Here is a 13811-nt window from a genome sequence, read left to right as displayed (position 1 = left end):
CTTGAGACAAGTCCGTAGGATTTATCAAGACGAGGGAAGAGGTTTTGGTGATATAGTTGATAGTGAGAGTGATATTTACTCTTCAAGTTCACCACGCGAATCAATGGCGGGACACGAGAATGATGTTTTGTTTTGTGAGTTTGGAAATCCAGAGGATTATGAGCTCACGGGAGGGATTTTGCTACCCGTCACGGAAACCAACTTCTCAATCCATCCACAATATACTCGAATGGTCCAATCAGAGCAATTTTCCGAAAGTGCAAGTGAGGACCCTGTTGAACATTTGGACCGATTCCTTGAATTGTGCGCAATGATGCAAACCAATGAATTAAGTCAAGACTAAATTCGTATGCACCTTTTCCGACAATCTCTCACCGGACAAGCAAAGAAATGGCTAGAGCAAGTAAAGCCTAACACTCTCACAACATGGAGGGAAGTTGTAAAGGCGTTCTTGAAGCGCTTTATCTCCGAAGAGAAGACCGTCGAAATGAGAAGGAAAATTGCATCATTTGAGCAAGAGGCCGATGAAAGTCTTGGTGAAGCATGGGAGAGATTCAAAGAGTTAGTACAAGCATGTCCCCACCATGAGTACAATCAAGGGTTGCTCATGCGGTTTTTCTACGACGGATTGGAGCCCATGTCAAGAGCCAATTGGTATGCGGGGGCGGGTGGTTAATTAATCAAGATCCCTCATAATCAAGTTGAAGCTACAATAGAAGAGGTAGCAAAGAATTACTCTTGGGGGGGCCGAAGAAGAAACGCTCCAAAGAGAGGTGGTATTTACAAATTGGAGAAAGTTGATCAATTACAACATCAAATTGATCAACTAACAAAAGGGCTTTCCAAGTTGAACACGAGTGTGAATGCAAGTTCAAGTGGTGGAGCAAGCTCTTCTCAAGTTAACTCTTTCTCTTGTCAAAATTATGGAGGAACGAACCATGATACATCCTATTGTGGAGGTTTAAGCCCCGAACATGTAGCGGCATACAACATAAGGCAAGAGGGATTTAGAGGAAGCGACAGTGGAGTAGCTTGGAGACAACCACCACCCGGGTTTATACCTCAACCTCAACAATGGAACCAACAAGATCAACCTTCCTATAACTCCAACCCTCAATATCAAAATCCACCTCCATCTTAACCCCAAAACCCAACAGGAAGCTATCCAAGGAACAACCAATACAACAATCAAACCCAAGCACCTCAAAGAAATCATCAAGAACAAGCACCTCAAGCGGAGCTAACTCAAACTCAACTCCTCCAAGCCATGCATGCACAAATGCAATCGTTTGGGCAACAAATGCAAGAGATAAGAGCTCACAACAAGATGGTTGATTCACAACTAGCTCAATTGGCCGAGAGAACTCCTTTCAATTCACCATCCACTCTACTTAGACAACCACAACCTAACCCATCTCACAATCCAAAACCCGATACATGCAAGGCGATCACATTGAGGTCGGGAATTTCCTATGAAGGACCAAATGAAGGGGATAGTGAGGAAAAGAAGGGAGGAGAGGAGAGTGTGAATGAAAACAAGGGAGGTGAGAAAGAAAAAGGTGATGAGATAGAAGGAGGTTCGGAGAAGAAGAAGCTTGACAATGAGAAGACAAATTAATTCCTATTGAGGCTAGGAATCTTCATGGACCGGTTCCTTTTCCCGGTCGGCTTGCGGAGAGGAAGTTGAATGACAAGTTCACAAAATTTCTTAGTGTCATGAAGAATTTGCATATCAACCTCCCTTTTCTTGAAGTTGTGACACAAATGCCATCTTACTCCAAGTTCCTCAAAGATATTCTCACCAACAAGAGGAAGCTCAATGATGAGCTTATCACCCTTCCACATCAAGTGAGTGCTCTTGTCCAACATAAGATGCCCAAGAAGGAAAAAGACCCGGGAAGTTTCACTTTGCCGGTGAAAATTGGGAACATGGAAGCTAGGGGCGCCTTAGCCGATCTTGGAGCAAGTGTTAGTTTAATCCCTCTATCCATTGCTCAAAAACTCAATATAGAGATGATCCCTACAAGGAAGACAATTCAATTGGCCGATCAATCGGTGAAATTACCTTGTGGAAAGCTTGAGGATGTTCCAATTCAAGTGGGACACATCTATGTGCCTTGTGACTTTGTAGTGATGGATATGGAGGAAGATGTTAGCACTCCTTTGATTTTGGGACGTGAAGCTCTTAAAACTTTGGAAGTGGTCATCAATTGCAAGAACAACACCATCACATGTGAAGTGGCCGATGAAAATATTGTCTTTGAATTTTCTATGTTGCTCAAGACCCCCATGGTTGAAAAATGCTATAGAGTTGATGTTGTGAATGAAGAGCTAGATCGTTTGGGGAGGGTCGTGATGAGGCCTCATGATCCAATGATAGAAGCCCTTACATGCAAAGAAGAGTTCCACCCTCAAGAGGCTAAAGAATTTGTCATAGCAATGGAGGAATCCTCGAAGGAGGAAGTTGAACAACAAGTTGAGACCGAGCTTGAGTCCAAGGAGGAGAAATTGGAGGAGAGTTCTAAGCCTCCTCCCGAGGTAGAACTCAAGCCCCTTCCCCCTTCTTTGAAATATGCTTTTCTTAATAAGGAGGGAAAACACCCTATTATTGTCAATGCTACCTTAGATGGTCTTAATTTGGAAAAACTTCTTGATGTTTTAAGGAAATATAGGGATGTGATAGGGTATATCATTGATGATATTAAAGGTATTAGCCCTTCTTTATGCATGCATTGTATTCATCTTGAAGATGATCATTCCACCTCCATTGAACCTCAAAGAAGGTTGAACCCCAACCTTGAAGAGGTTGTGAAGAAAGAAATTTTGAAACTACGTGAGGCGGGCATCATCTATACTATCTCCGATAGCAAATGGGTTAGCCCGGTTTATGTAGTTCCAAAGAAGGGTGGGATGACCATAATCAAGGATGAAAAGTGTGAGGAAGTCTCCACTCGTACGGTGACCGGGTGGAGAATGTGCATTGATTATAGGAGATTTAACAAAAACACCAAGAAAGATCATTTTCCTCTCCCTTTCATGGACCAAATGCTTGAAAGGCTTTCTAACCATGCTTTCTTTTGTTTCTTGGATGGGTATTCCGGATTTTTCCAAATCCCTATCCATCCAAGTGATTAAGAGAAAACTACTTTCACATGTCCATATGGGACATTTGCATACCGAAGAATGCCCTTCGGATTATGCAATGCTCCCTCTACTTTTCAAAGATGCATGACTTTAATTTTCTCTGAGATGCTTGAAAAAGAAATTGAGGTTTTCATGGATGATTTTAGTATTGGTGGCTCATCTTTTGACACTTGTCTTTTTAACTTTGAAAAAGTTTTGAAAAGGTGTCAAGAGACGAGTTTGGTTTTAAATTGGGAAAAGTGCCATTTTATGGTTGAGGAGGGCATTGTCCTCGGCCATAAGGTTTCAAAAAATGGCATTGAGGTTGATCCGGCCAAGGTTTCAATGATTCAAAAGCTGCCCCCTCCTACTTCCATCACGGGGGTACAGGCTTTTCTTGGGCATGCCGATTTTTACCGAAGGTTTATCAAAGATTTTTCTTCAATCACCAAACCCTTGACCGAATTACTCAAAAAAGAGGTTGTTTTTTACTTCAATGAGGCTTGCCTTGAGGCGTTTCGTAAGCTCAAGAAAGCTCTCATTTCTTCTCCCGTTGTGCAAGCTCCGGATTGGAGCTTGCCTTTTGAGCTAATGTGCGATGCTAGTGACTTTGCAGTAGGTCCCGTTCTTGGTCAAAAGAAACAAGGAAAATCATGTGTCATCTACTACGCAAGTAGGACTCTAGATGAGGCTTAAAGGAATTACACAACAACGGAGAAAGAGATGTTAGCGGTAGTGTTTGCATTCGCTAAGTTTCGGTCCTATGTCATATGCTCAAAAGTTATCGTGTACACGGATCACATCGCTGTGCGGTATCTCATGACCAAGAAAGAAGCAAAGCCTCGCTTTATCCGTTGGGTTCTCTCTCTCCAAGACTTTCACATGGAAATGAGGGAAAAAAAGGGAGCGGAGAACTATGTAGCGGATCATTTGTCTAGGCTACCATTTGAGAACAAGGAGGATGTATCGATTAATGATGAGATAGGATTCGAGGCTCTCATGGCTTTGGTGTCAACTTCTACTCCTTGATACGCGGATATAGCCAACTATCTTGCGTGTGGAGTCGTTCCCCCGGAGTACTCTTCTCAACAAAAGAAGAAGTTTTTCATGGAAGTGAGAAGATACTTTTGAAATGACCGATACCTATTCAAGCAATGTGGAGATGGCCTTTATCGGAAGTGTGTTCCAGATCATGAGATTCAAGGAGTTCTTGAGAATTGTCACTCACTACCATGTGGAGCACATGGTGGTGCTGACAAAACAGTGGCAAAAATCTCTCAATCATTATTGTGGTGGCCGACAATGCATAGAGACGCCCACTAATTCGTTGCGCAATGTGATAGATGTCAAAGGAGCGGAGGCATTACCAAGAGGGACGAAATGCCCCAACAAAGTGTTTTAGAAGTTGAACCCTTCGATGTTTAGGGGGTGGATTTTATTGGGCCTTTCGTTTCTTCTTGTGGGAATCTATATATCTTGGTATCGGTCGATTATGTGACGAAATGGATTGAAGCCATACCCTCACCTACTAATGATCACAAGGTTGTGCTTAAGCTTCTAAAGAAGATCATTTTTCCTAGGTTTGGAGTTCCGAGGGTGCTAATTAGTGATGGAGGGTCCCATTTCGCCAAAAAGCAATTTGAAGCTCTTCTCAAGAGGTATGGCGTTCATCACAAGGTTGGATTACCTTACCACCCTCAAACTCAAGGACAAGTGGAGGTCTCGAATCGTGAAATTAATAATCTTCTTTAAAGGATGGTGAACAAATCAAGGAAAGATTGGTATCTCAAACTTGATGACACACTATCGGCTCTTAGGATGGCGTACAAGACTCCAATCGGCACAACCCCCTATAGGTTGGTCTATGGAAAGGCTTGTCACTTGCCGGTTGAGTTAGAATACAAGGCTTGGTGGGCCATCAAAGAGCTCAATATGGATTTATCGTTGGCCGGTGAGAAGAGATTGCTTAAGCTCAACGAACTTGAAGAGCTTAGAGATGATGCTTATGAGAGCTCAAGGTTATATAAGGAGAAGACCAAAAAGTGGCATGACCAACATATTCGAAACAAGAACTTTAAGGTTGGAGACAAGGTTTTGCTTTTCAACTTAAGGCTTCGTTTATTTCCGGGTAAACTCAAATCAAAGTGGTCGGGTCATTTTGAGATTTCAAAGACTACTCCTTATGGATCCTTTGAGTTAGATGCGGATGGTAACAAGTTTATGGTTAATGGTCATTGTTTAAAGCATTACTTTTTCAAGGAAGAAGTTGGTATCATCGAATGTATAATGCTTGATCCTTTGGATCACAAGCCTCCCACTTGAAGAATTTTTCTCATGGTTAAGCTAGTGACCTCATAAAGAAGCGCTTCTCGGGAGGCAACCCGAGTCTCTAACCCTTTTCTTTTTCCTCCTTTCTTGATGCTTTGTTATTTTCCAATCTACAATGTTGGATTGTTGGATTTTTGAATTTTGACTGTGTTGGAATTTTTGGTATGCTTTGCCTTAGCATGATGGTATGGTGTTTATTGTGTTTTGAAGAGGGGTGTTTGTGCATATTGTGTTGCAAAATGGCATTTTTTGAAAAAGCTAGGTGGTTCGACCGAACTCCCTAAAGGTTCGGTCAAACCTTTTGAAAGGTTTTCCCGAACCTTATTGAGTTCGGTTGCACCTCCTCTGGATCCTCAAGTTGAAAACTTTCTGCCAGAATTGCAGAAATTAAGTTTCTAGAGTAGGTTCGACCGAACCTTGGAGAGGTTCGACCGAACCTTAGTTCCCCCAAACATAGCTGTGTTCGGTCGCACCTGATCTAGAATCACAACTTGAAAACTTTCTGCCATTTTTGTAAAATTCAAGTTAGAGAGAAGGTTCGACCGAACCTTGAGAAAGTTCGGCCGAACTTACCCATGGTTCGGCCGAACCTTTGTCGATTTTTTTTAAAAAAAATGGGGGCTGCTCTTCTTCTTCATTTCATTTCATTCGACCCCCTCTCTCTCTATTCTCCTCCTTCTCACTCTAACCTCCATTGCAACCACCTCCTACAGCCTCAAACCTCCATCAAAATCACTCCAATATTCTCTTTTTCTCACTTATTTTCCATCCTCTACTCCATTTCTACAATCCCCACCAAAAATTCCTCACAAAAATCCCATCTTTTCATTTCCCCCAATTTCTTGGGTTTAAGTGCTTTGGTATTTTTGGGTTTCTACTTACTTATAATCAATTGTGGTATGATTTTCTTAACTTTTGCAAGTTTATTTATTTCATTTCTCATAGTTATACCATGTTTTGCATGTTTAAATATGAATTGTGGTATTCTTGAAATTGTTAGTAATAACTTGCTTGTTTCTTGTGGTTGTTTGGATTTACATGTTGCAATTGATTTGTAATTGATAGTAGAACATGTTATTTTCATGATTATGCATGTATACCTTTGTTTTGTTTGATCTCAATGTCTTTGCTTAAAAATGTTGATTTCATGCTAGGGTGTTCATGCTACTATTTGGTGATTGAAGAATTCATGAATTGGATGTTGTTGGAGAATGATTCTTGTTGTTTTTGGTTTGATTTTGATAGTTTGGTGAATGATTATCACATAATTAGGAGACATCATGCCAAAATTCACCTAGACTTTGTTAGGACTTTTATATGAATGTCATAGGATTTCTTGCCCATGCCTTGGTTTAATTGTGTCCATTTATGTCTTGAGTTGAATTGTTGTCATCCTGTATATCTATTTCACAACTCAAGGCAACTACTTTCACGCATACACTTTTACCTTGGTTAGCTTCGTATGACATATCTTATCAAATTTTCCTAATAATAGCTCTTGGTAATTTTGTAGAATCATGGTTTTCGGAAAGAGCAAGTCAAAGAGGAAGAGAGTGGGTGAATCTTCTTCAACGAGTTTCCCGCCTCCTCCCGGCATCAATGATCATAGCATAATTGCTCCGAATGAGCATTTTTGGGACGTCTACAAAGCCCTCATTAATCGTCCCATCCGTTTAACACGGTTCTTTTGTCCTACCACTTTGCAAAAGCTCGGTATCTTGGATGAGGTAGTCCGGTTAACACAGAATTTTGGTTGGGGTGACTTCATCTATCTTCACGCTCACACCTATGAGAGAGTGACTTTGGAATTCCTTGCCTCTCTTCGCAAGGAAGTCATAGAGCCGGAATTTAATGATGAGGAGCCTCAACTTGTTATACATTTTCGCATGTTCAATGAAGATCACTCCCTCACCGAGAGTGATCTTAACGAGATTTTCCATTGGCATGTGTAGGGAATAAATTTCAAGCGTTAATCCCCTAGCCTGAACCCCACTGTGATCATACACTAAAGTACGGTGGCGTCCAAAGGGAAAGAAGATAGAGTAAAAGAGTCGCCAACAAGTTTTTAAGGAACTTGTAAACCATTCACGAGGTGAAGGTTACACCCCTTAACGATCCAAGAGATCGTCAACTCCATAAGGTCTTAAACCAAATAAGGGTTCGGGGATGAAGGTACAAATCCAACCTAAAAGAGATTGAACCTGCCCTAATAATAGGCCTCTACTTTATTGTGATCGTATTCATGTGCGCTTTTTGACTAACATGCAATAAATAGGACTAACCCTAAACCTGTTTATCTATGTTGGTAAAATATTATGCACAAATAAAATTTTTATTGGTGATCACTTGACTTATAATCAAATTAACCTAAACAAGATTATTTATTATCTTATTAATCGTGATTACAAATACCAATTCCCTTTAAACATGCATAAAAGGCGTGATGAAGCAATAACAATAAATAATATTAAGCAACATAATAAATAAAATAATGAAATCAAAATAATCATCATAACAATAATTATAACAATTATAATCATAAATAATCATAATAATGATCATCATAATAACAATCATAATTAATAATAATAATAATCGTGTTAAAGCATAGCAAGATCCTAGGCATGATACTAACAAGATTAATAACAAACCCTAGCATGTCACTAAACAATAAAAATCAAATCTTTAACCCTAACATGATACTAACAATCATAAATATTAGGAAGAACATAGGAGGCATCGTAACAATCATAATAAGCATATTTGATATTATAACCTTTTCCCTAAACATGATACTAGGAATCAAAATAACAATCTAAACATGATTTCTACATCATAACATCAATAAAACAATTAAAGTACTTATTCAATGAAGCTAATTGAATCAAATAAAATTAAAGAAGTAGAGAGAGAAAGTCTCAAGAACTAGAGAGAGAAAGTCTCAAGAACTAGAGAGAGAAAGTTGAAAAATCGATTGAAACCCACAAATTTGATCTTTGATTTTTAGCCCGATTTCAATGGAAAAGAGGAAGAAGGGGCAAGGAAGCAAGAGTTCAGGATCTAAATCGAAGAAAAAGCAGAAAGCAAGGCAGAATTCTGGACCCAAAACAAGGAACTATACGAAGAGGAAAGAACAGAGCATTGCTTCTGAGGACGTTTTAGTTGAGAGTTGGCTTGATGGAGTAATGGAGAATCCTAGCTCTATGAAGGAGGCAGTTGTGGAGGACTATGGTGAGCATAAGCAGGATTTTAACAATTGGCTTCAGGTAATTCGTTCTTCTTCATCCGCCATTGATGATGAGCTTCGTACTGCTGCTTGTTGTGATAGTGTATTAAATTTTGATAATCCAACTCTGATTTTGATGCTTGAGAACTCTAAGAGTAATATAAATGCATTTTCCCCAATTTCTGAGAACCCCGATTTGCATTCCTTTGTTTTTCAATCCCCTAACTCTAATTCTGTAGCTCGATTGAATTGGAGGGAGTGCTTGTTTCAGGGGACTAGGGATGAGGGTGTAGATCTTTCTGAGGGGAGAAATGATTCTGTAAGGGATAGTTGTGATAAGTTTCAAATCAATTTGGAGGATGTGCAACCAGAGATTGATTTCTGGAATTCTGCAATCGTTTGCCATGTGATTGGAATCAAACCACCACTGCCTATTATCAATGGTTTTGTTAGAAGAATACGGGGTAAATTTGGTGTAGACAAGGTTTCTTTAATGGCAAATGGGATTTTCCTTGTTCGATTCAGAACTGTTGATGCAAGGGATAGAGTGTTGGGTTCAGGACCCGTTTGGTTTGATAACAAGCCTGTAATAATGAAAAAATGGGTGGCGGGAATGGACCTTGATGATGAACCAGTGGATTTAGTCCCTATTTGGGTGAGGATGCCTGGTTTGAACCTGAAGTATTAGGGACAAAAGGCTCTAATGAAGCTGGCTTCACTGATTGGAAAGCTTATTAAGACTGATAAGGCAACTGCAACTAAGGAAAGACTAAAGTATGCTCGAATTATGGTGGAGGTTAAGTTCAATGCCGAGTTACCAGAACTCATTGAGTTCCTAGATGAGCTTAGTAACACAGTCAAGCAGGAAGTGAAATATGAATGGAAGCCTAGGGTGTGTAGGGTGTGTGGTGGAATTGGACATGATGATGCTCAGTGTCCTAATCATAAAGTCCAAGCTAGGAAATTGGAGGGGCTGCAAGCTGAGAAAAACAAAAAGCTAAATAAACAACAGAAAAAGCCACAAAGAGTCTGGAAGCCAATTCAAAAGTCTGCTTCTCTGGATCAGAATGCTGGGAGCAGGATAAATATCTTGAATGATGACTTGCAGACTGATGATGCTTGTCAAGTGCCCCAGCTAGTGCAACCAGGGGTGATTTTAATCAGTAGCAGTGGTAACAGATTCAGTATCTTGGAAGAGGGAGAAGGTTCTCACTCTTGCCATGGATAAGATTGGTTTTTGGAATATAAGAGGTCTAAATAAAGCTAGCAAGCTCTGTGATGTTCTTTGGTTTATTAGACATCATGGAATGGATTTATTTGGACTTCTTGAAACAAAGGTGAAGGTTGGGAAGTTTGGTGATGTTTTTAGTAGGCTTGGTAATGACTGGTTTGTTTGTGCTAACTACCCTTACCATAAAGGGGGTAGAATTTGGGTGGTTTGGTTACCTCAGTTCTTTGATGTGACTGTGGTGAGATGTGAAGTTCAGTTGATTCATGTTTCTATAACTCACAAAGCTACTGGTTTGAGTTTTGATTGCACTGTGGTTTATGGTCTGAATACTGCTGGTGCTAGAACTAAGCTTTGGGATCAGATTGTTGAGCTCAGTAATAAGATTACAGGCCCTTGGATATTGCAAGGTGACTTTAACAGTGTGCTGAATTTGAGTGACAGAATAGGGAGCACTGTGTCCTTAGCTGAGGTTGAGCCTTTTAGATCTTGTCTAAGGCATGCTGGTCTCACTGATTGGGCTACAGGAGGAATGTTTTATACTTGGAATAATAAACAGGAAGGCAAGGATAGATTTTGCTCAAATATTGACAGAGTTATTGTTAATAATGAGTGGATGCTGAAATTTGCTGATATGCAAGCTACTTTTTTCCTTGAGGGATTAATGGATCATAGTCCTTGTGCGATCAATCTGTTTGATTCTGGTAATTTTACTAAAAAACCTTTTAGGTTTGTGAACATCTGGGTGGATTCCCCTGACTTTCTACCTAGGGTTAAGGATGCTTGGTGTAAAATGGTCTCTGGCACTCCTATGTTCCAATGTGTAAGGAAACTGAAAGAGGTGAAGCAGTTTCTAAAAGCAACTAAGATGGGTAGATTCTCTTGTGTGGAGGTTGATGATGCCATTGCTGAGAAACATCTTGAAGTCCAGATTAAGTTGCAAAGTGATCCTGGTAATGATGAATTAATCAATCAAGAAAGAGTGGCTAGGATTCAGTTTACTAAAACTCATACTGATAGATTTAACTTCTTAAAACAAAAGGCTAAAGCTCATTGGCTCAAGGATGGTGATTTAAACACAGCTTTCTTCCATGCTATGATCAGGAAGAGAAGACTTTAGAACAGTATTTACTCTATTGTAACTGAGGAGGGTGGGGTTATTTCAGATCCAGGGAAGGTGTGTGATGCTTTTCTGCAGTATTATCAAGGTTTACTTGGTACTGAGACTCATATGAATGGCAATATCCATCATGGAGTTATTTCTGAAGGGAAAGTGCTTTCTGAAGACCAGGGCATCAATATTTGCAGGAATTTTTGTGAGCAAGATGTTAAGAGAGCTTTGTGGAGCATTGAGGATGACAAAGCTCCTGGGCCTGATGGTTTTTCCAGTAAGTTTTTCAAGGCTACCTGGAGCTTGATTGGTTCTGATATCACTAAGGCTGTTCTGGACTTTTTTAGTTCAGTCAAGCTTCTTAAGCAAATCAATGCTACCACTCTTACTTTGATCCCTAAAGTTGATCATGCTAATAGGGTCACTCAATTTAGACCAATTGCTTGCTGTAATGTGATTTACAAGATCATTTCTAAAATGATTTGTGAAAGATTGGAGGAAGTTTTACCTGAATTGATTGATGGTTGTCAAGGAGCTTTTGTGTCTGGGAGATCTATCTTGGATAACATTCTGATTTGTCAGGATATGCTGAAAGCTTATAGTAATAAGAGGAAGCCTCCCAGATGTACTATAAAGGTTGACCTGAGGAAAGCTTATGATTCTGTTAATTGGAGATTTATTCATGAGATGCTGAGTGCTCTTAATTTTCCCACCAAGTTAATATCCTGGATCATGCAGTGTGTGACCACTCCTTCTCTTTGTTACTCAATGGTGGTTCCTATGGTTTTTTCAAAGGGAAAAAGGGTGTGAGGCAGGGTGATCCTTTGTCCCCTCTCTTGTTTGTCATTGTGAAGGGGTATCTAACCAGGCTGCTCAGGAAAGTTGGTAAGAAGAGAGATTTCAAATTTCACCAAAGATGTGCTCCTTTGGCTCTCAATCATTTGATCTTTGCTGATGATCTGATGCTCTTTTCTTATGGTAACATTGTCTCTGTAAAACTTCTTATTAGAGCTTTAAAAACCTTTGAGGCAAGATCAGGGCTTCACGCAAACCTTGACAAAACAGCAATTTACTTTGGGAATGTTCAACAGCAGGTTCAGGACAATATTCTGATGAATTCTGGTTTTGTTACTAGGGACATGCCTTTTAGGTATCTTGGTATCCCTCTAAATGCTAAATATCTGACAGTGAGTGATTATGATAGACTCATTGATAAAATGTTGATGAGATTGCAATGCCGGAGTAGTAGAAATCTGTCCTATACTGCTAAAGTTACCCTTATTAACTCTGTTCTTATGAGTCTGCATACTTATTGGGCTCAGTGTGTTCTTCTTCCTAAGAGAGTGGTGGATAGAATCACTCAGCTTTGTAGAGCCTTTCTTTGGAGTGATAATATTGTGCTGTCTAAATCCCCTCCAATTGCCTGGGATTGGGTTTGCAGACCCAAGAAGTTTGGTGGTTTAGGTATAAGACATTGCAGAAACTGGAACAAAGCTGCCCTGGGAAGCTATGTCTGGAAAATTGCAAAAAAATCTGATTCACTATGGGTTAGATGGGTTCATGCTTTCTATATCAAAGATGAGGATTGGTGGGATTATAAACCAAAGAAAGATGCTGGCTGGGCCTGGAAGCTGTCATGTAAGGTTAAAGATGATCTTAGACAGGGGTTTGAGACTAAGGACTGGTTAAATAAAAGATACAGAATCAAAGATGGTTACAAGTGGCTTCAGGGTAACATGGAAAAAGTAAATTGGTATGGCTGGGTCTGGAATCACTTTAACATTCCCAAGAATACCTTTATTAACTGGCTCTCAGCTTTAGACAGGCTCAGAACTAGAGACAAACTTGTTCAGTTTGGGGTTTGTGACTCTAGTGACTGTCTTCTATGTGGAGAGGATGCTGAGACCAGTAGTCACTTGTTCTTTGCTTGCAGCTATAGTGCAAAGGTTATTGATGATGCTGCTCACTGGCTTGGAATTCATAATTCCCTTTTGCATTCTCTTAATAATTAGAAGAACTGGAAATAAAGAGGCAAAACCTGTATTCAGCAGAAAGTGGCTCTGGCTTGGTTGTCTGCAGTTGTGTACAATATTTGGATGGCTAGGAATCATGCTCTTTGGTATAAAGCTGTTCCAAGGCCGAATTTACTTTCAAAAGGGGTAAAGAGGGAAGTTGTGACTAGATGTCAGCAGATGATCAATCATACATGGAAGGTTGAAGATTGTAAATGGCTTCAGCACCTCAAATCCTGCATTTAACTGTTTTTTGCTGCTTTTGTTGCTGTCTTTTGTTGTTTAGCCTGGTTGTATGGGGTTTTGGGTGTAGTTTTCTTCTTTTTGCAGGTCTGGTTTTCCCTGAGCTTGGGTACCAGGGATCTCTTTGACCTGGTTTTGGTTTTTTGTTCTTGCTTTAAACCCTTCCTAGAAGGTGGTAAGGCTGAACTTAAAATCATGGTGGTTGGTTGCCTTAGTTGTTTAAGGCTTGTGTAGTTTGGGGTCCTTCTTTTCAGGAGTGTACTTTTTTCTTTTGTACAGTTTTTTTTTATCAATATACTTTTCTTACCTTTCAAAAAAAAAAAAAAGTACTCACTTTGATGCCTCGTACCTCTTTCTAATAACAAAATACACACGATAGTAACTTCAAGGATAATAATAACAAAATACACACGATAGTACCTCTTTCTAGATCTAATGAATGCGGAATTTTGTATGTAAAAAGCTAAAAAAAAAAAAGAAAAAGAGAGTGATGGAAAATAAAAAGAAGATTGATGAGAGTTGGCGAATGATTAAAGAAGA

The 13811-nt window shown here is 39.8% G+C and overlaps 1 non-coding gene across 1 annotated transcript; it reads right to left on the bottom strand.

Moving 5' to 3' along the window:
* Nucleotides 1-484: 484 nt before the first annotated feature.
* LOC145641079 (small nucleolar RNA R71) lies at nucleotides 485-592 on the bottom strand. The gene has a single exon (XR_014115148.1). It is a non-coding gene; the product is annotated as a small nucleolar RNA R71 (small nucleolar RNA).
* Between the last annotated feature and the right edge of the window lie 13219 nt (nucleotides 593-13811).

The sequence above is a fragment of the Chenopodium album genome, chromosome 7 (assembly GCF_948465745.1).
Source record: "Chenopodium album chromosome 7, dcCheAlbu1.1, whole genome shotgun sequence".
Classification (NCBI taxonomy): Eukaryota; Viridiplantae; Streptophyta; class Magnoliopsida; order Caryophyllales; family Amaranthaceae; genus Chenopodium; species Chenopodium album.
Note: the sequence above shows the minus strand (reverse complement) of the source record. Positions and strands in the feature narration are given on the sequence as shown.